Here is a 24,200-nt window from a genome sequence, read left to right as displayed (position 1 = left end):
TCTCACACACTGAAGCAAATCCACAAATTTACCCCAGGACATTTTTAAGGGGACTTCAAAACCAAAACATTTCTGAGTTTGCGTCAATCCTCCAAGAAAGAATGTAAACAGGCAATCCCTCCTGTAAGACCCTATCTGCAGTACACCAAGACCATACAGAGAAATCAGACTCCTGTGTGTACAACGTGCCTCGGTTATGACCCTCCAAAGTTGGCACACCCTCTCCTTGCACATTTCACATTCCTCAAACACAATCACACTTCCCCTCCACCTCTGCAGTTCTAGGAAAACAGCAAACGAGAATCCAGCACATTCTACTGCCAAAAGGACTATCATCTTAAGTTGGCAGGTCCAGATAAGAAGCACTAAGCCACTACTGCATAATAATGTAACCATTAAGAGGTAAAAAGGTCTATTTTGACAAAGACCTGAAGTTGAATTCTCTACAGGAAAAGGCTGTGAAAAAGTTTAAAATACATTGATATGCAGAAGATTGAAGGTGGTTAGAGGCCATTAGCTATTGCGGTGCAAGAATTTGGGAATGATGAATATTTCACATTCATGCAACACACCAACACGCATGGATTAAAGCAATAGTTCATGCAAAAATGAAACTTCTGCCATTATCTACTCACCCTCATTTCATTCCAAACCTATATGACTTTCTTCAGTGAAGCACCAAATGAGATATTTCGAAGAACGCTGTGGTTGCTCTTTTCCATGCAATTACAATGAGTTACAATGAGTACAAAGAGTTTTAAAGCTGCAAAAAGGACACAAAAACACCATAGAAGTAGTTTACAAAATTTGGAAAAAAGTCAGATGGGTTTGGAAAGATTTCAGGGTTAGTAAATGATGCCAGAATTTTTTTTCTAGGGCTTTCAGCATAGCACTTAACCCTAGGTTATCATCATTCTAAAACCTGCTTTTAACTCTGGATAGAGGAACATTTCACACTTTAGTAGAAAGTTTAGCCACGCTTTTTTACTCGGGGTTATGAAATTCTGCTCTGGAGCTTTTATGGTGTTATAGTCACATCTAGCCGTAGCATTTTAAGTGTGAACAGCCATTCTGTAAATTATTCCTTCACTTTAAAAAAATAAAGGTGCTTTACTATTCCATAGAAGAACCTTTTTTGTCTAAATGGTTCCATAAATAACCTTTAACATCTGAAGAACCTTTCTGTTTCACAAAAGGTTCTTTGTGGGGAAAGAAGGTTCTTCAGATTATAAAAAGGTAAGAAAGAGATGGTTATTTAAAGAAGCTTTGACTGAATGGTTATTTGTGGAACCAAAAATGGTTCTTCTATGGCATCGCTGTGTGTGTTTAAAGAGTTTTAAACTAAAGAGTATAAACTAAAGGTGTTTTCAAACCTGGCTCATTTGTTTGGAACTTAGTTTGGTTCACTTAGGCATATTATACATAAGAATCATGCTCAGATCCACACCAAAATAATCAGTCCAACATTGCCTGAACAAGTTGATCTTGGCCCGATTGAAAATGTGAACAGTTTTACTCACATGTGACATCATGTAGCATTATAACAATTTAAGTCCCGTTTTGGAACAAAGTAAACAATCTTCAGGATTGAAAACACCTAACTCATATTCTTGGACTTCACAGTAAAGCCATTTACCAAAATATGACTAAAACTCAATAAAAAAAATAACAGGCCCAAGCTTTCCACTTAGACTTCTTCCTGGAAAGGCAGCAGTTATGAGAAGGTTTGAATATGAATGACTTCTTCACCTCAGGCCCTAAAGCTGCAATTGATTCACAAATGAAGGTGTTCTCATCCTCATTTTCTGCTTTTGTCATTCCTAAAAACAAGGCAAAGGTCTCTCTCTCACACACACACACAATCAAGTCTATTGCTACCAACACAACAGAATTACACCGAAAATGCATTCTCACACACCCTGGGGTGTGTGTCCACTATTACATAAGATCTCAGAGCTGCATAGCTGAGAGATGGGCAGAGCAGAGATTGAATGCTGCCCTCAGAGCGCAACCCAATCTAATTATGACCAGTTTCCAACTGGCTGCCCTCATTAAAACTCAAAGAGGCTGTGACACAATACAGTTTTACATAACAGAGGTTATGGCCAGCCACAATGACAGGCTTATGGTGAGCCTGCATCATACAGTCCCACCTAAAAACAGAATGTAGGATAGAAAATATCCTGCCATATAATTATCTCGGAGTTAATAGAAATAGCAATTTCTGGATTGTTCTGCTACTGATTTGTGATGGTTTTTAAGTTTAAGTTACCCAAAATCCCACACAGAAATGTCATGCATAATAATAATAATAATACAAATAATACAAATTCTAGATTATAAATTTAGCATCGCACATACTCTGCGTTTATAGACAACGTTTTTCTCCTATAAAAACTGCTATTCACAAAAATTGTTTTCAAGCTACAGAATACTGTATGTGGAATGATAAATCCATGCACAACTGCGCATGACCTCAAAACAAACACATTTTATGTGACTACGTAAACATAAGAATAATAATATTTTGGTATTTTGTGTGGTGTTGGATAGGATGACTTTTTTTCCTTTCATGGAAAACAAATCGAAATGAAAAATATAGGCTTCTCTTTCCATATAATGAAAAGTACAGAAAGCATAATGATCACTGTCTGTCAAGTTCAATTAGAATTTTATTACAAGTTTAAGTTATACAAATATATTTAATCAGAAATTGAATACATGGCCCCTTGTATCTTAAATGAACAGACTTTCAAATAAATAAATAAATAAAGCAAAGTCGCATGATGCCCCTGGTCCCACACATACCTATCTCACTGCCATATTCATTATGCGAAGGGGTTTCTTCCTATACCTCACACACTGCAACACAGATACACAAGCTATGACCTGTTTCCACTGAACTTAGATCAGATAGCTAACCAGTTGCATAAATGTTTCCATCTGGCTGCTGTATAAGAAAGTGGCGGCACGCTTCAAACTAGGGTGAGAAGGCGGCACCATATCACCATCGATGGGACCAAAATAGGAACAGGCTAAATGAATGCTAGGCATGTTTTAAACGTGGCTAAAATGGTTGATGGCTTTGTCCATTGACTGCTTCGTGAAATGTGTAATAGAATAGATTTACTATCTCTGTTACATTCTGACCCCAGATAAGGGTGAGCAGTCAGTGCTGAATAACTTCCCCATGGACAAACTGATAAGGAATATATTGCTATATTCAGGGCAAAGGAGACTAAGTCTAGGATGAATTGACCATGGCAAATGAATGCTTGAATGGAGGTGCTCATAAGCAAGCTATTTGTGCGGAGGATCTCTGGCATTGTTCCTCACACTGAATCATGCTGATAAAACCCACCCCACATCTGTCTGTGAGACATTCAGAGAATCCTGAGGGCGTCTGGAGAGGTCTGGTGTGAGCTCTTGCCAGCCAGGCCTTTATTCCCTGTTCATGACAGAGATGAACAATGAGCTCCTCCATGCACAATCATTTACACAAACACACAGACTGTGGGCTGGAAGTGAGGCACGCTGCCCCCCGGAGGTTTCGCCAGGCTCTGGAATGTGAGATAAAGGCGTAAGCGCTGTACGGTCAGCAATAGCAATCGTGGGAAAGTGTCTCTTACTCCTCTTATCTCGTCAAGGAATGCAAGCTATCTGAGTGCGGCTATATGTAAAGGGTTTCAAAAGCAACAGATGCTTCCTGAAGAGACAAAAGGAAGAAAGAATTTTACTCTTGCTAGCAATTGTTGTACTTGGAAGGTTATTTCCAAGAACAAAAGCAAACAAGGACTAGTGAAACTGCTTTATTCTATTCATGCACATGTATTTTAGGAGTGCTCTACCAAAGAGTCAAACAAAACAATTTCACTTACGAAAGACTAGTCATTTTATTATTTCTTTGGAATGGATAAACCCTTCAGTGTGTGAAATATTAAATGGCAAAGGAAGTATTAAAATAACAAATATGATAAAATATAGAACATGTTAATTTTGTGACATGTCAATGTTTTCTTACAACTTCAAAACACCATATAATCATTCACGTTATTTATTAACATTTTTATTATTTTGTAAAAAGCAACTTCGAGTGTAACAGTTGTTGAACTTATAAATGAATATACTGTAATAAAATGTTATCTCTCCCCGAGTAGAAAGTACTACAGATTTTTATCAGTATCTGAGGTGTTTGTAGGAGTGATAAAAAGTATCATGTGCATACATTAGCTTGCAAATGCATGTCTTTATTGTTTGTATATTAAGCTCTTCAATAATTAACAAAACATTTACATAACTCATAATAATGCATACATGGTTTTATATTTATACTATTTATTTCTATTATATTTTCTTATTTATAAATTCGGGCCTATTTTTATCCATATTCTTTATGCATTAATGTAATTTCTAATGCAATTATTATTATTACATTTATTTCATTTCTGTATGGATCTCTATGAATGAAAGACATAGATAAGAATTATTGAGAATGAGAATTATTTGTAAAAGTCAAAGGTTATCAGTCAATATGGCTGTAACGGCACACTCAGATGGTTAAAAATAACTGCCCATTCACAGCATAACATACCCCATAGAAAAATATACAAGCTCAAGCACAAACCATAATGGACTGTAACAACCTCATTCATTTAGGGTGACCATAAGTCCTCTTTTTACCCGGCATGTGCTCGCCGGGATTTTTAAATGACCTGAAATGTCAGGGTTTTGGCTTTGTTTTCCTGAGAATGCTGAGAATTGTTTGCTCAGGCTGTGGATTCAAGATAATAATGTTGTAAATAATCTTCTGTTTCTTGCACAGACTGATCATTCCACTTCATAAGACCTCAATATATTATCAGGAGCCACTGGTATTAATCTGGTCTTGACTCTCATAAACCGGCAGCCATAGTTGGGCAATTTATGAATTGCCAAAAACAAACAGTTTCACCAAAAAAAAGTTCTACTGAAGAAAAAAAAGTCACCTACATCTTGGATGGCCTGAGAGTAAGTTAATTAACAGCAAGTGAACTATCCTTTTAAGCATGTATGTTTAATCTGTATGAAAAATATTATAAATGCACGTTGTTATTAAACAAAGGCTAGTATGTAATTTTGTTAAACTCAGTATAAAATTTAATACATTTCTTATGATGCCCAAACAATATATCTGAGTTTAGGTAACATTATGAAACATATGGAATAAATGCATGGTTAACTTTTAATTGACAATATTCGCTGTAGTTTTCTAAATGTTCGTCCAATTAAAACATTTTAGTTGAATGGACTATAACGGTAAAGGTTGAGCCAACTAAAAAATAACAATTCAAGTAACACTTTGAAGAGAGAAATTGAGTGAATGTAATCTGTGGAAGTTAGTTAATAATAATTACTTGTTTACAGTGCATGCTCTCTACAGTCCTCAAACGCTATATGTACCCGTGTTTGCATTGCTTTGACCATCCTCTGTAAATCCCACCTTCTCACATGCCATCATTGGTCGATTATGTGCGACGCCTGCATGCTATTGGCCAAACTACTTTTCAGTAGTCATTACCATTAGCAAGTATGGAAAACAAAGAGAAAGCACAGACAGTTTAGCCAATTTAGAAATCCTAGCCAGGACATGTTCAGGAAAAAGAGGACGTATGGTCACCCTATTTCATTAGCTGTACAAAACAGCTCACAATACATGGTGATACTGAACTTAGTCAGTATCAAGTTGCTGTGATCCTTTTCACGTCTGCAGTTACAATGCAACTCCAATTCCTGTGCAGACTGAAATGGCACTTTACTCTTTTTAGGAAGCTATTTCTTACACTAAATGTACGGAATGTGATGCATGAGTAAAGATACAACACATACACCTGTTAGAGTCACATTAGAAGCTCAGATATGCAAGCAAGCTACAATCAGGCATGAGATAAAGACGTCACAGTTCTAAGCGGTCAGTGATGTTTGTCTGTTTGCTTTGGATGCAGTTCTTCTACCATAACAAAAGCTTCACTGGCATGACGCTGTGTGCATTTTAAAGGCCAGCCATGACTTCACATCTGCAGTTTCACAAGCCTATGGTTACACCTCACATTTGCACATGTTTGTCTATTGGAAGCTATGTACTGGAACATTTTCTTGCTGAGGGTCAGGTCATGTTTGTGATACTTCTGCCTCTGAGGCCACATGACCTCAACTGATCTCATAGCTTAGTGGGACATGCAATTGGTTGGAACATTCATGGCATCTCTATTGCATTGCACAACAGAGCATCGTTTCATACACACAGCTCTTCACAAACATGATTAATAATGGTTGGTGAAATATGCTGCAGTAAAGGGATCATTCGGCCAAAAATATATTCACCTTCATGTTGTTCCAAAGTTGTATACACCCTGCTGAAAAAACAAGACACCATAACAAAATTGGTAATGGTTTTACCGGTTATAATGAATTGTATTGGTTTTAATGGAAACTGTAATGGACCCTGTGGGTTTCTACTGGTAATTGGGTAATTTATTGGTAATTTATTGGCTTGTTAAACCCAATAAATCCTAATGGAATATGTCCCAAAACACACACACGGAAAAAAAATGTTTTAATAGTTTTAATGGTTAAAAGTTGATGGTTTGTAATGTTTGTAATGGTATTTGTAGTGGAGACCATTATATATTTTTTGTAATGGTTCTATTGTTTTATTTTGTTTTTCCACCAGGGTATTTCTCCTTCTGTTGGAAAAAAAAAAAAAGTAGTTTCCTTCCTTCTGAAAAATAATTGTTTTAAATTCCACTTTCATTGTATGGACTAGAACTTTCACCAAAATATCTTCTTTTGTTTTAAGTCGAAGAAATAGTTACAAAGATTTGGAATGAAATGAGCGTGAGTAAATAAAGACAGAACTTTCATTTTTGGGTGAACTATGCCTTTAACACAAAAAAACCTCATGTTCTAACAAAGCAACAATTACTCAAATGAAATGCTAATGTTAAAAACTATTTCACATTTTAAAGTGACATTTGAGATTTTAATGTGTGTTTTGTGCACTACTAGAGTGCACCGTGGATGCTTGTGTACCTCAAGCCAGTTTCTGTGTGTGTTTGCTGTGAGACTGTGTCATTTTGGAAGTGGTCAATGGAAAATGTTAGTGTTCGTGTTATTTAAAGAAGTGGATAGGAGCACAAGTCACCTTGTGCCATGAATTATAACAGAAAGATCCACTTCACATTGGATCGATGCCATTATTATGGTCTTGTGGTAAAGAACAAAACAAGCCTGCTGGGCTACAAATGTCAGTTTTAAAGTTTTATTTTAAGACAAAAAAAAAAAAAAAAACTTCACTTGTGTGCCTTCTAATCAATAAATAAATAAATAAATAAAATAAAATAAAACTACAAAAATTAGTTTCTGTGATGAGTTTTTGTAAATAAATATTTGATCTGTTATACTTTAAGGAATTTTTGTGTAATTACACAAATATTTTTAGTAACAATATTCATTACAAATGTACAGACCAACATTGGGAATCATGATTGCGCCCTCTATTGGGTTGTAAAGGTAATAATATAATTTACTCACAGTCATGTCGTTCAAAACCTGCAGAACGTTGAGGGTCCAAACAACACTGAACTCCATTGACTTTCACTGTATGGAGAAAAAATAGAGATATTGTGTGTGTTCCACAGAAAGTAAGAAATATTTAGATTTAGAAGAACATGAGGCTAAATGAAGTGTAAATGAGTAAAGGATGATAGTTTACATTTTGGGTTGAACTATGCCTTTAGGTTAGAAACTAGACTTTCAAGAGCTTTATGACTGATTTCCATCTTACAAAAAGCCCATTCTGTGCAAAAGAATTACATTCTGAACGTTTTGACCTTTTAAAGCAACAGTTTTAGCTGTTCAAAACAAAATTATCAGGTGCATTCTTGGCCACAGTTCAACCATTAAGCAAGTCAAGCATTGATTAATCTGTCAGTTTGCCCTTGACTTTATCCAGGGCCCCAAGATTCATAAGATCCTTGCAATCAAAAATGCTTTTCCTCTGCAAGCAAAAGAGTAAACGTCCACATTGCCAAATTCCTCAGTGCTGTTTGTTGAGCTTTGCAGGCCTGGTATCCAGGGTTACGGAATTCCGATCGCAAAACCGCTGGATCGGAGCCCGGCAAAACATATTTCCAGCATTTGCTAATCTGAGGAAAGGAAGGAGCGAGAGAGAGAAAAAAAAAAAAGACATTCCAAAACAAATTAGATTTAGGATATTCCTATTCCCCCATTTCTGAAAGCGAGGGAGCACATGTCTCCCACTCAGTTTCACTCCGTTGGTAATATATGAGTCTGTGCACAGTAACAGCCTTTGGCTATTTCCATGTGCAGGATCCCACATGGATGACATTAACATTCCATGAGCTTTCTCATGTTGAACGTGTGCGTTGCTGTAGTTTGCTTGTGAGTGTGAATGTGTGTGTGTTGTAAACCGTCAGGTCTGGCGCAATCTGTGCATTCTTGGGGTGAAACTGTACTAAATCATTAAAGCAAGCTGTGATAGGCCACAAACATAGGTGGAGACTTGAGAGAAAGATTGTGTGTTTGACGTCAACTTTACATCTCTGCTGTGCAACACTGTTAAAGGATACGACCCCAGAGAATTTATCTGATCCCATCACATGGCCAAACAGCCTTTTCCCCGAAGCACAAAGTGACGAGGAAATAAAACCATTCACACAAACTCATCCACTCCCATAACAAACACAACTATGAAAACAAGCTCTTTTAATTTGACCCTTAAAACACACTCTTCACAACCATGTCAGTAGGTTTACAAAAAATATGTTTTTTATATATATGTTAGGTTAAACTGTATATAAATATTGATTGCATAATAAAGGAGAGTGAGAAAAAGGCACAGCAAAACAGAACGGATGTCTCAAGAGCTCAAAAAGATGATGGCGGTGGATGCAAGAGGCCATATGAAAGGTCAAAGCTCAAGGGAATAGGGAGTGTATATGTGGTCATTCCTTCACTAGTGCAATAATCATGGAGGTATTCAGCCCTTTTGGGACAAAAGTTGTTTGGCATTGCTTTGGTGTCATTTTTGCTGCACTGATCTTGTCCAATAATGTTGCAGCTTTTATGAATCCCGACTAGATGCCAAAACACATTCTTCTCAAATAGAAATGGCCATACAGATAGGTCATCACCTGTACATATCTCTGCAAGTTCAGACCAAGGCACTTAGTGGCCGTTTTGGGGGATGCCATCTTTGCCCAGGTATTTGGAGACGGTGTTGGCGTTTTCCTGCTTCATGCTCTGAATGTGGGCGGCCAGTCTCTGAAGCAGCTCTTGAGACCTTAGCGTTTCCTCCTCCAGAAGCCATTTGGAGATCTGGCGGAGTCCTGGAGGAAGAGGGAGGAAATGACCATTAAGGCTGTTGTGCAATGCTACCGTGTGCATGAATGACATGCATTCTTATAAAAGCAGTGTGTCAAAAACAAGAAAATTCTACTCAAGTATTATTTATAGTATCTCCATTGTGCCCATCTGGTGTATATTGTGTATATGGGTCAATGGTAAACAATAGTGTCAACAAAATATTTAAAAAATCTTGTTTAAAACATATCCCAAGGTCTTACAATTGAACTATTTGTATTCATGCTTGTTTCTTGTTTTGAAAAATATTCTTACATTTTATAACAAGATTTTAAGATTTCTCAAGGCAAAAACATTTTGTATTTAAATAAAGATCATGAATTTTAATTAATTAACCACAAGCAGTTAAGCAATTAACTTGCAATTAAGCAATTAACTTGACCGTTTTATTAAACCATTAAATTATCTCACATTTTAATTCATGAAGGTCTGCTGTATTTTTTTTTCATGTGGTGCATGTTGATTGCACCACATGACACTAGTTTGGAATGTCTTACTATGAATAAGTTTGGTGTTAAACTATTTTTTCCCCCTAAAAAATTAAATAAAAATTAGACAAATAACTTGTGTTTTTTCTTCACTTTGATACTAAGACTGTTGTATCACCCTGATATTTTTTTTAATTAATAGATGGAGACATCATGACATTGACCCATATCTCTATTACTGACCAAAGGCAGAAAGTTGTCTACCGAGCTGGAAGCTTGAGCCTCCTCTCCATTAACCGCCAGACTGAGAAGAGCTGCCATTCTGTGGGCTTTACGACTTGAAGATGAAGATGAGGCAGACGATGCAGAAGAGTGGGCCGGGGACACAGCCATCCTGCTCTCTTGTGATTGGCCATCAGGGCGACGAGGGGAAGTTCGTGACAGATTCTCAAGCTGTTTGAGGAGCGTCTGTATTTGTTCCTCATAGTGTGAAGCTCTTTCCTGCATCCGAGTCTCCATGGCCTGCAGCGCCTCCTGGTGTCTGCGGTGTACATCCTCATCAGATCTATGACAGCACATAACACAATAACATAATGCACTTACATGCATTACCATTCAAAAGTTTGGGTACAGCAATTTTATTTTTTCATTATGTATATTACATTTTGCATTAAATTGATCAAAAGCAACAGAAAAAACATTTATATAACATTTTTAAATGTTTTTGTAACAAACGTTTTACAAATGTTTTGTGTTTATTTTAAATAAATGCTGTTCAGCTTTATATTGATCACAGAACTTTGGGGAAAAAAGCAGCAGTGAACCGTTTTCAGCAGTGATAAAAAAAAAAAAAGTTTCTTGATCAGCATGTTACATTTTTGAAGGATCGTTCGACACTGATGAAATAATGGCAGCTGAAAATATAGCTTTGCAATTACAAGAATAAATGACATTTTATAATATGTTAAAAAGAAAACAGCAATAATATTTCACAGTGTTACTGTTTTACTGTATTTTTGATCAAATTAATGCAGCCTTCGTGCATCACAAAATGCACTAAGCATTCATGTAACCTGTTGCTATCAAATGAAGCAAGGAAACCTGAATTTTTGTACAAAGAGTTAACATGTCACACTTCTGCATAATTAAGGAGTGTTATGATTTAGTAAACAAAATCAAAAAGTTTTCCAAATTCTAAAACGTTCTGTTTACAGTATCTCAAATTGTCACAGTATGTGTTAAGATGAGTGAATTTTTTTTTTATGTTTTAGTAACATGTACCTGTTCTGAGCATTCTTGTTCTGATTTTGTAGCAACGCTCTCTCGTATTTGTCCTGCCAGGTCTGGTGGTTAGCCTCCATGCGAGCTCGCAGCTCAGTAATTTCCAGCCTCAGCTGTCTGTTTTCCTCCTCCAAACTGTTCAGAGATGACACATAGCTGTCTCTAAGATTCACCAGCTGTCCGTCACCACTCTAACAGACAAACAAAGAGAAAATGTGATTAGCAATGATGAAAGAATGCAAAACAGAAGAAATACAAATGAAAACAAATAATCTGCCTTGCGTCATAAATTCATCCCTCAGCTTGTAAGAAGTAACAAAAACTATTATTATAGTAAGTCTATGAAGCAAGGCATTGTTAAAGGTTAAAATACACAATCACGCAACTGATTCAAATTAATAGCGCCAAGACACAGTCAGACACAATTGTGTACAAAGTACACTTTCCAAGTTCATCAATCATAAACTCAGCTGCCTAAAACAGCCAGGGGAACTTAGCAAACCTTCAAGGGCCCCAGGATGGCTTAAAGTCTTTAAGTAAAAATTGTACTTCTATTACATAACAGTCAGTTCTTGAAACTTCTAAAATCATGTAGTTTCAATGAATAATGGTTAATTAATTGAATGTATTGACACTGTCAGATCTGTTAATGAAAGAAGCTGTATGAAAACAAGCAGTGTATTCATTATAATAGCAGAAATCATGGGGCCTTTGAATACTGGACAGTAGGAGGCCTTCGAGTTCAAAAGGTTGAGAACTCACTGTTGTTACAAACTGAGGGACCAATAATTGTTCAAATGATGTTAATGCAGATGCTATTAATACAGTCCTGAACATTATTTAACATTATTATGTACACATTTAAAGTAAAATGAAGGTTTACTGAGCAAAAGAATGAAACCTTAGGTGATCTTGACTCTACTCTCTCAAGAAGATCATTTAGATGCTGATTCTCAAGCTTTAGAGTTTCAAGCTGGACCTGTGTCACCTACAAAAACCAACATAACAGCCCATTCAGTTATTCATGATATAATAAACCAGTACTTCTCAACAGGCTTCTTCATATTGGGTGAGGAATAGCAGGTTTTTGGTGTTACCAATCTGGACAGGTTGTGAGTGTGTTTTGGTGAACCTTGAGTTCTGATGCCCGCCGCTCTGCTCGCTCCACTTCTGCCCGTAACTGTCGCTCAGTACTGGAGGCGGAGCCACTGAGTGTGGCAATGGTGATGTCACGCTGATGAAGTTCGCTGGTTAACTGAGACACCTCCTTCCTCATTCCCTCCAACTCCCCATAACGAGTCTGTTCAGCCCTTTCAAGCTCTGCACGCAACTATGGACACAAAGAGTTAAATTTGACCTAATATGGTCATCAGTAATTTGTACATAGATTTGTGATAAATCTAATAACTCTCATTGTCAATGAGACAGTTCAGTGTGTTCAAATAAATAAAGCTGGTCAACTGCACACTGATAATACATTAAACCTTAAACTGTAAAAAACATATTGCTTATTGTGCGTACACGTTTGATTTCAGCCGTACAGCGAGTGTGTTCCTCCTCCATCTGTTTCCACTCATTTTCTCGTCTGCTCATCTCTGCTTTATGCTTTCTCGTGCTCTCCAACCTGACAAAACAAAACAGAGTTCAAGGTTTATATTCCAGAATAAGCTTTCTATTGTTAGCTACTGCTGCTGTATATTGTCATGAAGAGACATTTCAAAAACATCTCACTTGTCTCGAAGTCTAATGACCTCAGCTTTCAGGTGATTCTCACAAGTTTGGGAACTGTTCAACTTGGCTGTGACTTTCTCCAGATCTTGTCTAAGGGAGGCCAAGTTTGGAGACAAACCGTGTGATGCTAAACATTCCTCTAGAGACCTATAAAAAGAGATAAGTGATTTGTAAAGCATGGTTGCATACTGACATTGATACCTAGCTAGCAAGATACTTTTGGACTGTTGTTAAATGACAAATCCTACAATAATATTTCTGTGTATGTAAGAACCGAATATTGAAAGGCAGATAATAATTTACCTAATGACTTGCTCTTTTGCTTGCAGAGTTAGGTTAAGTCGGGTTACTTCCCGCCGTAACTGCTGCTGCTGGATTCCTGTACTATGTACAAACTGATCCTGAGCATCTAGTGTAGCCTTCAGCTCCTCTCACTCTTCACTCAAAACCTGCAGAGAATAGCGTTACCATTATTCAATTATTTACATATTTGATATTAAATATAATTTAGTGCTTCGTTCAGCTATTAATGCTTCAGCTATTAAACCAGCACCTAATGCTGCCTTAAAGTCATGTTGGAAGAATTATATTATTAAGATGAGCTTTCAAAATATAAAATGAAAAGCAAAAAGTACTAAAAAATATATATTACTTCTATAACTGAAGTCTGAAGTTATATTTCGTGTGAGAAACAACCCAAATTTTATTTGGTGTGAGAAACAACCAAACATTTAAGTTTACCCAGTAATAACCTTTCCCTTCATGGACTGTTAACTGGAAAACTGTGGACAGTATCAACCTGATTAATTATTGAAGTTTTTAGGCTTCAAAAAGTGCATAAAGACCATTGAGCAGTTCAATCCAAGTCCTCTAAAGAAACACGATTGCTTTATTGGATGAACTGATTTAATTTAGGCTTTTATTTAAACATTGAACAGCATATAAACATGCATATAAACACTGAAATATGGTAAACATAAAGGAAGTATGCGTTCGAACTTCCGTTGACCATATTTGCTGTGCTCTATATGTGTGCGTAGATCAATGTTTATATGTGACTAAACTCTTTGATTCATATGGATCGCCTTTATGTCCTTGTTGAAGCTTTACATTTTTGATTTCATGGACTATCATTGGATGGACAAAAATGGAGAGTGAATATTTAAAAGTATTTTCATTTGTGTTCTGAAAATGAACAAAAGATTGGTTTTGTGACATCAAGAAAATGAATAAAACAATGAAAATCATTTTTGGGTGAACTAACGCTTTAAGCTCTCAGGTAGGAACTCCCCAGGAGGATATGAAGACAGCATATACCTCCTCTTCCTTTTGTTTCTTATGCCACACCACACAGTGTTCTAAATGTTCTAAACACCACACTCTGCACTATGTTCTAAAGTCCATCTCTACCTCTACTATTCTTGTGGATCTGGATCTAACGGTCCCCGTATGTGAGCTGCAGAGGGGCAGCTGACCTGCTGTTCCTTGATGGAGTCTTCCAGCTCATCCTGAAGCAGCCGAAGTCTCTCCAGTTCCAGTTCTTGTGTATGTAGGCTGTCCTGAGCCCTCTGCAGCTGAGAGCGGAGCCGTTGCAGTTCCCCCTGCTCCTGTGTCCGACCTACACCCTGAGACTGAGGCACGCACAATTTCTCACATATTAATATTAAAATACAACTCCTTGAAAGAACAGTGGTGAGCTCATAGATATGTATGAGCTACTTTAACCACAGCTTTATTAAAATGTCATGTTTAATTCAGTTATCAATCCTGGAATGAAATATTATTAACCATACAAATATTTAAAGCTTATAAATTATCAACATTACCAAAACTTTGCAGAACAAACTGCTGTACAAAATCTATTATTTAGTTTAGTTTTAGTAAAAAAGTAAAAACATCTGTTTAATCTATTATTTAGTTTAGTTTTAGTAAAAAAGTAAAAACATCTGTTTTGATGTGAAATCTTAAATGATTTAAACATAAGGATAATTTAGATATTGTTAGTAACATTTCAATATAAACACTTAATGACCTGAAGCAAGTTAGGTTTATTTGATTATCCATACATAATTTATTTTAGAATTATTTTTTTTAAATTTGAGTATCAAATATATAATACATCAGGGTTTTGTGAAACATTTATTTGTATATTATTGCTGTACTGCTTTGCACTATATGCAAAACTACAGAGCTTTGCTCACAAAACTAAGCATTTAAATATCATCTTACTAAAATATTATAAAAAGATATGGTGTGATAATTCATATTTATATACAGTTTTTGAAGTAATAAAATTCATAAAATTTTGGAATTCTGACAAGCTACCATAATCCATCTTACATTTTGGTCATATAAATATCAGATGAATATTTGGCTCAGTTGGGGCCTTGGAATAAAATTTATGCGTTTTTTTTTTCTTACTCTCCGTGATTTGAGCTCCTTATATTTGATTTGAGCCCTATATCGACTATATGAACCATAAACATTTTTTAAGCTTTTGTCTAAAGGGCCATTACACTGTTCCATTAAAAAATGAGGGAGAGGGTCACCTGGATGAGTGCAAACTGTTCAGCCAGGTTCTTCCTTTGCTCCTCCAGTGAAGTCACTTGTCTCTGATACTGCAGTCTTTGCTGTTCCCAATCTGCTGAACGCTGATGAAACTCCTGCATTCACAGAAATAAATGTTCAATGAACTTTAAAAAAACGTTTGAACTAAATTTATTAAACAATACTATATAAACAAAAATTAAGTCCACTTTATTTTTAGCCAGTCTCTGTACCTCCAACTTGATTTTGAGGCAGGACAGCTCCTCAGTCCTGTCCTCCTCTCTGCTCAACGCTCCTTCTCGTGCCTCCTTCAGATTCTTACGCTGTAGCTTTTCATAGCTGTGTTTCAATTTAGACAACTGTTGAGAGGAGTTAGTTGTTAATTATACTGAAAAAAAAAGTTGTAGTGACAAGCACGTGACAAGGAATAAAACACACTAAAGTGTGTTTGAGATAAATGCTGTGAGTATAACAATAATATATACAGCACTACTGCTAAGAAAAAAAAAAAAAGCTAATCATACTTCATCTTTTACATGCTGCAGCTGTTCTTCATACTTTACGACCAGCTCTTGTTTTCCAGCTTGCATCTCATCGAGCTGTTTCCCCAGCACTCGGATCTAGAGAACATAAGATCATGCTTATCAAAGCCAGTGTGAAATGCAGCTCAAAGATGACACCTAGTGAAACATAATCTCCTTACAACATAGATGGACAATGACTTTATTATATATGCATGATACGGTCAAGACGCTTTTATATGGTGATCCAAAAGTCTGAGATCACTTGTCAAAATATTTAGATTTTTTTTCCTGAATTAAACCATTTTTCATAATCACATTATCATTAACATCATGTAGTATTTGGTATATCCCATTTTTTGATGACAGCATAAACTCAACCTAAATAGTCACGATCACAAATTTACCTATTTGATTAATGAGCTACAAATAGTCTTATTTTATATATTTTTTAAACCATAATGTTTATTTCAGATTTTTCAAAATCTTTGTTTATGTTAAAATTTGAACACAAATTTTCAACATGATATCAGACTTTTGAAACATATGGAGTAAATAAATTTTAATAATATGTTATATAACATTACTGAATTTATATAATATCATACAATTTAAGGCAACATTAGATGCATGTACAGTGTTTCCCCTGCCATTAACTTAGGAGGGCGGCCCGCCCACCTTGAAGGTCAAGTTCATTTTATTTTCTCTATAGCGCCAGATCACAACAGAAGTCATTTAAAGTTACCTTTCCTATAGAACAGGTCTATACCTTGCGCGGTTTTGTTTACTACTCATACTAAAGCGTACGTGAGGCGTGCGGTGATATTAACATCTGCCGCCTCATTAAATGAGGACATAAATACACAAACAATATTTCCAGAACTGCTCTGAGAGTCACTTCATGAGCATTTGACCATTTCATTTGAGTAAAACTATCCTCACAGAAATGTAAAGGTATTCCCGGCAACCCGTCAATATAAAAGTTTCAGTTGTAGACATTGCTGCAGAAATCTATTCCTATTGTTCAGTAGAAAGTACGTAATAGACTACTAAAATGATTAAAACCTTATTTTTAAGGAATAATCATAAAATATGTCTTCAATGTTTTAATTGTAATATTAAATTCCCTTTATTTTCCAAAAAAAAAAAGAAAAAAAGATTTGTTTAATTTTCATTAATTAAAAGAAATTAAATGAATGTTTTTATGCTGGAAAAAAGTGGATCACCACTTCAAATGTTGACTACTGTATTATGATAATAGTGTCAAGATCTTAATATGTGATAATAGAAACCTATGCAAGAAATATTGACATAGCAGTTTAGAGCCAATTAAAACAATCAGTTTAGCTTTACAAACAACAGTCTTCACCTATCTAATATGGCACATAGGTACTGCTCAAACAGAAGCATTCAGTCTAGTCTAGTCTAGTCATGCAGGAAGACCCACGCCTTCATGCAGTTCACCTGCTGTAACCCCTTTTCCACTACCAACTTCAACATTTGGAAACCACCATCCTGGAGCTCCAGCAGGGACATCATCACCTCCCTCACCCTAAGCATCTGCCAGGGGTGAAGGCAGATCATGTGATGTTTGTGATTTTGCTGAGCCATTACATTTACAAAGAGATTTTACCATGGAAAGTGTAACAAAACCATCACAATCAGTTTAGTCCCTAGAAGATCCTGTAGCCTCATATTACAGTTAATTGTATTGAACGTGTTCTCAAGAATGCAGTCTGGAAAATCCTTGATCTCATATCTCACTAAGGTATTAATCGCATCAGCCAACAGACAGTTGACTTATAACTGTCTTTAAAAGTAACAAATTTGCTTCTTACAGCAGTTTGACACTCCAAACGAAAGTGTGAACATGTGAAGGTGAACAAGAGACAATACAATACCTCTGAGCTCCTCTTGTCGAGCAGAGCTCTGGCTGACTGGAGTTCCTCCAGAGTATTCTGCAGACGCAGCTCCATGGCTTGAACCTCAGCCTCCCATTCACGCACCATGATGTCAATCTGCCGCATCAGCTCCTGTAATTCCGGCTCGCAGGATGACAGGACAGAGCTGAGGAGATGAATGGCAGGAGGGAAAGTGTACACCCAAGTACTGCAAATATGCCTACTACAAATGTATAACACAAGGCACTTTTTTAATATGTGGATTGCTCAGAATTTGAATTCTACCATGTACCTGACATCATGATCACGGAGCGTGCTCAGAAATTCCTCCATTATTCCTCAGTGATCTTCCTTGTACATCCTTATTACAAAAGATCTGGACGGCATGGCTGAGAAAAAAATAATAATTCATGAGCAGAGATGATGGGTTTTGCATTCTGATCTAACGTTGTGTCTGCATAGGGGTTAGTTTCCAAGGGCAACTACAACTACAAATACCATTGGCGTGCTCTGATAGAATTGAGTTGATATATCAATTAGATCTCTGACATACTAAGGCTTCAATCTTTCTAGAATCAGGTATAACAGTATTTCATTGGTAAAAAAAAAAATGTTCACTTAAAATAGAATTAAGTAGCCGGTGGTGTTCCAATAATAACGAGGTATTACGTGCCGAGCTATTATTAGAAACTGAATATAATATGATATAATTACGTTGATAAGTGACTTTTTGGTATTTTTACACACCAGGCCTTACTGTTTTATTGGTTTGTTACTAATAAATCACTACTTAGCTAATATTAGCCTGTTAGAGTGGAGAAATAGTACGCGCATTTACTTACTTTACTGTGTTTGCACAGAAAGTGAATGTACACTATGATCTTTGAACTCGAGATAAATTTTGAGTTAAACTTATTTTCTTAAAATACAAATCTCACTTACAATTTCTGGGACACTTGACATCATGTTTGTCAGCTGGGGTTGTAAGAACAGTTAAACACGTGCCACAACCAAGAACATCAAAACACAACAGAACAGCCACTCTGCCTGCGCTTCCGCAGTGTCACGTGGTTCACAGTACGGCTTCTCATTGGACATGTTTGTACAGTATCCAACATACCCGGATTGGTGTGCTTGTAATTTGGGATAGAGTAGTGCATTTATATGCTATATTACTTTAAAACTTATTGAATATAACAGACTATATTTAGTTGTCACAAAAGCAAACACAATAACGATTTTTATTAGCTGTATGTGTTTTTTACACACGTTCATGAGCCATTTGCTTGCAACGAACCCGAATTATTGAACAGATTAAAGCACAGAAGTATAATGTGGTATGTATACATTTGGTTTTAAAGATTATTTGGTAACACTTTAGAATAATGGTTCGTTGTTAACAAGTAACTATGCAGGAAGTAATAGGTAGTACTACATTTACACTTAACTTAATGCTATTAACTAATAGAGAAGCAAGATTAACTAAGCAGTAGTATCAGGAGAAAGGTAGTTCCTTATTAGATATGTGATAAGTATTAAATAAAATTATCCACTTTGAGAACTACTTGTGAACTACGACCAATTAATAAACAATAACCAATTAATTACTAATCACAACAGTAACGTCTTAAAACTGAACAATTGGGTTTTTTTGTGGAAACTAATTTAGGAATATGATAGCTCCCAAATAATTTTAAATTTGTGACCTCTACTCTTACCAAAGGATGGATGTTCAAATATTTCAAATAAAAAACATAGAATAATAATAAAAACAATAATTCACTTAATTTTTAACAAATTAGGAAGTGATGCTGACAAGCTCATGATTGAATTAGTTCACAATTATGAACTCTGTTTTATGTGATTTGTGAAATTTTGGGGGGTCTCAAAAAATATTGACTGTGTTATTTTGACGTGCAATTTCAGTTTTGTGTAATGTGATCATCGTGGATTATTGTGTGTAAAATTGCAAAAATATAATTCATTCATGCATGACGGCGATTTAAACCTAATTCACTTCAATAAAGATAACTATACATGCTATTCTTGTCACAAATTCTTGTCTCGGTGCAAATTCATTCCACTCATGTTTGCATGTTAACTCAAAGATTCGTAGGAAAAATATAAACGTTGGATTCAACATTGGCCGTAGATATGCGCGCAATCCATTCTGCAGTTAGCATCATCATATAGCCACCATGGCAAAAAGAACACAAGGCAGTTTAATGGCACGACCGAATTACCTGCTGCAAGCCCTGTTAGCACACCTCCCGCCGGGATGACAACGCAAGAAGTAAGTCATTGTAGAGCCCTGCATTTCGGCCCTGGCCCGACGGGCCCCGACTTTTTTACGCCTCTAGGGCCGGGCTTCGGGCCAATTTCCACGTCATAGTTCAGACGCGGGCCGGGCCTCGGGCCTGTTTTGGGTTTCTCCTTATTTTTATATTGTAGACATCCATCGATTAGTGATGAAAAAAATTGCCGCGCTGGTGGAAACAACAGGAGACCGTGCTGCCGCGACTGAGAGCAGCTCGTTGGTGTTTAGTGTCCCGCAGCAGCAGCAGGTGCGCAAGTGACTTCAGCGCAGCTGAATAGTTCTGCGTTCAAATGCACGCAATAGACTAAAGCTTGCTGCAAAACCCCAGCAAACATAACCATGAATGTGCCTGTGGGAAATAGTAAGGAGATATTTGAATTATTTACTAATAAACTAATGTTTTCTGAGTCTGTGTCACAAGGATGAAGTTGCTGATCCTGACTCGCCGTCTCCTCATTAGACGCGCCTTTAGAGAGAAATGCATCTTTATTGATTATGATTAAGATTATAATAAAAGAGTTTTTGTTTTCGATTGTTTTATTTCGTTAAGTAATAATTTAAAGCTTTCTATAGATACAGGTGCTGGTCATAAAATTAGAATATCATCAAAAAGTTGATTTATTTCAGTAGGCTAATACCATTCAAAAAGTGAAACTTGTATATTAGATTCATTCATTACACACAGACTGATATATTTCAAATGTTTATTTCCTTTAATTTTGATGATTATAACTGACAACTAATGAAAGTCCCAAATTCAGTATCTCAGAAAATTTGAATATTGTGAAAATGCTCAATATTGAAGACACCTGGTGCCACACTCTAATCAGCTAATTAACTCAAAACACCTGCAAAAGCCTTTAAATGGTGTCTCAGTCTAGTTCTAGGCTACACAATCATGGGGAAGACTGCTGACTTGACAGTTGTCCAAAAGACGACCATTGACACCTTGCACAAGGAGGGCAACACACAAAAGGTCATTGCTAAAGAGGCTGGCTGTTCACAGAGCTCTGTGTCCAAGCACATTAATAGAGAGGCGAAGGGAAGGACAAGATGTGGTAGAAAAAAGTGTAAAAGCAATAGGGATAACCGCACCCTGGAGAGGATTGTGGAAAAAAAAAACCCATTAAAAAATGTGGGGGAGATTCACAAAGAGTGAACTGCAGCTGGAGTCAGTGCTTCAAGAACCACCACGCACAGACGTATGCAAGACATGGGTTTCAGCTGTCGCATTTCTTGTGTCAAGCCACTCTTGAACAAGAGACAGCGTCAGAAGCGTCTTGCCTGGGCTAAAGACAAAATGGACTGGACTGCTGCTGAGTGGTCCAAAGTTATGTTCTCTGATGAAAGTAAATTTTGCATTTCCTTTGGAAATCAAGGTCCCAGAGTCTGGAGGAAGAGAGGAGAGGCACATAATCCACGTTGCTTGAGGTCCAGTGTAAAGTTTCCACAGTCATTGATGGTTTGGGGTGCCATGTCATCTGCTGGTGTTGGTCCATTGTGTTTTCTGAGGTCCAAGGTCAACGCAGCCGTCTACCAGGAAGTTTTAGAGCACTTCATGCTTCCTGCTGCTGACCAACTTTATGGAGATGCAGATTTCATTTTCCAACAGGACTTGGCACCTGCACACACTGCCAAAGCTACCAGTACCTGGTTTAAGGACCATGGTATCCCTGTTCTTGATTGGCCAGCAAACTCGCCTGACCTTAACCCCATAGAAAACCTATGGGGCATTGTGAAGAGGAAGATGCAATACGCCAGACCCAACAATTCAGAAGAGCTGAAGGCCACTATCAGAGCAACATGGGCTCTCATAACACCTGAGCAGTGCCACAGACTGATCGACTCCATGCCACGCCGCATTGCTGCAGTAATCCAGGCCAAAGGAGCCCCAACTAAATATTGAGTGCTGTACATGCTCATACTTTTCATGTTCATACTTTTCAGTTGGCCAACATTTCTAAAGATCATTTTTTTGCATTGGTCTTAATTGATATTCTAATTTTCTGAGATACTGAATTTGGGACTTTCATTAGTTGTCAGTTATAATCATCAAAATTAAAGGAAATAAACATTTGAAATATATCAGTCTGTGTGTAATGAATGAATCTAATATACAAGTTTCACTTTTTGAATGGTATTACTGAAATGAATCAACTTTTTCATGATATTCTAATTTTATGACCAGCACCTGTATATTTATCATGTCTGCGAGGCATGTATTCGCTCAGCTTCAGTTCATTTTTGTGAAGCGCTCCTGTTCAAGACGGCAGAAAGCGCATCATGTTTGTTTTCTTTGTTTTATAAAAGAAAGAACTACCTTTTGTTGGTATTGTGAGTGCACAAATACAAGTAGGCCCTTTACAGGTCTGAATGATGTATTACTCTTACCTTTATCAAAAAAAAAAAATACGGCGTAGGCTATTTTAATTTGTTTCCACTGAAAACAATCCAAGTGTTTGTGCTCCGCACAAACTTAGATAGCCTATAGGCTAGCGCACATTATTATTATAGCGCAGGTTTAACGTTTAAACATTGTTATATGCCTGAACTGTTTTAGTATATCTATAGATTTTATTTTAGGCAAGTCGTGATGATAGCTATATGAGAAGGCTAAATTGATCAAACGATCATGCAGCTGGCCGCTTGGTCGTTACTTTAAAAAAAACAAAAAGGCTATTTAACGAACAAAAATGCTCCAAACATTTTTCTAAATTAACTAAACCGAAACAGTAGTATAAACTCGGGCCGGTAATTCTAATAAGCTGTCGGACGTGGGCCGGGCTAGGGCCTGAGAGTCTCGGGCCAGGGCCGGGCTAGGGCCTAAATTTGAGGCCCATACAGGGCTCTAAGTCATTGTAAGTCCAAAGTCCAATGATTGCAAGCGCATGAACCCATAGACCCCCCCCCCACAAAAAAAAAAGTCCACAGTATAGTTCAAAGACTCAAACATTACCTTGTCAGCTTGCAGGAACTACTAGTGACCTGGACCATTATTTTAAAGTGAGAAACACCTTAACCACTCAGTAATTACTAAGTAATTTAATAGGTTATTTAACATATTTAAATCTGACACATAGTGTACAGTCATAGGCTACATTTGTATGAGGCACTAGTGATATTTTAGCAGACACTGTGATCTGGAATATGTACTTTTGTGCTTCACACTATATAAATGCAGTCGATGCCTTCATTAAGGATGTGAATTGTTTTTGTCAAGAGAACATCATTATTTATTTTCAAGAAAAGTCCTCCTCGGCACTGTGGTCAGGCCAGCCGCCACGTTATTTTGTGGTGCGCGCATATACTAGGCGTTGCGGTAATAGCGAGTAAAACTCAGATCAAAGGAAAAGCGATCTCTGGCATTCATTCAGCCAGTTTCTCTTGTCAATGAATGAATGAATAAATACATTAATAAATAAAAATAATAAGTTTAAAACGGTCTGATATAAATAAATAAATAAATAAATAGACCAATTAATTTGAAAAAACAGTCTGATGAGAAAAAAAAGCCTTTTACAACTTGCATTTAACCCTTTTTTTAATCTGTAAATACACATAGTTATAAAATTAAAAACCCCTGTCTCCACAAAAAAAAACTCCGTTTCCACACGCTACTCCAAATATCATAAATGTACCTGTTCTGCCAGTGATTTTGGATGGCTCTAAAAAGGAAACTCCCTGTTTCCACAGAACAGTTTCAATTCAGATTAATAGTCCACTGCCCCAGGGTGTCACTCAACCAGTTTCAAGACGATCTGATGTTGCATTACATAATAAGAGCCTTCCAAAACTCATATTCTACCTGTTCTGCCTGTGATTTTGGATGGCTCTAAAAAGGAAACTCCCTGTTTCCACAGAACAGTTTCAATTCAGATTAATAGTCCACTGCCCCAGGGTGTCACTCAACCAGTTTCAAGACGATCTGATGTTGCATTACATAATAAGAGCCCTCCAAAACTCATAATCTACCTGTTCTGCCTGTGATTTTGCATAGCTCTAAAAAGGAAACTCACTGTTTCCACAGACCAGTTTCAATTCAGATTAATAGTCC

At 36.8% G+C, this 24,200-nt stretch overlaps 1 protein-coding gene and 1 pseudogene across 2 annotated transcripts in view; both read right to left on the bottom strand.

The window, feature by feature from the left end:
• Positions 1 to 9,292, bottom strand: part of LOC306845113 (angiomotin-like 2a) — a 39,233-nt gene extending 29,941 nt beyond the window's left edge. The window contains exons 1-2 of the mRNA XM_079377704.1: positions 9,192 to 9,292; positions 7,570 to 7,635 (exon numbers count right to left, since the gene is read on the bottom strand). The gene's annotated coding sequence lies outside the window, so the exon portion shown is untranslated. The remainder of the gene's footprint in view (positions 1 to 7,569; positions 7,636 to 9,191) is intronic.
• On the bottom strand, positions 9,105 to 18,790 carry LOC306845114 (centrosomal protein of 63 kDa-like; annotated as a pseudogene). Its single transcript, XR_013785988.1, has 15 exons — positions 18,772 to 18,790; positions 18,122 to 18,218; positions 17,830 to 17,995; positions 15,932 to 16,027; positions 15,641 to 15,766; positions 15,410 to 15,523; positions 14,301 to 14,491; positions 13,164 to 13,309; positions 12,861 to 13,007; positions 12,651 to 12,753; positions 12,262 to 12,459; positions 12,031 to 12,117; positions 11,130 to 11,320; positions 10,067 to 10,413; positions 9,105 to 9,386 (listed from the first exon to the last, which is right to left on the bottom strand). The product of XR_013785988.1 is annotated as a centrosomal protein of 63 kDa-like (transcript).
• Positions 18,791 to 24,200: the final 5,410 nt, after the last annotated feature.

Source organism: Barbus barbus, assembly GCF_936440315.1.
Source record: "Barbus barbus genome assembly, chromosome: 25".
NCBI lineage: Eukaryota > Metazoa > Chordata > Actinopteri > Cypriniformes > Cyprinidae > Barbus > Barbus barbus.
This window is presented reverse-complemented; position numbering and strand designations above follow the sequence as displayed.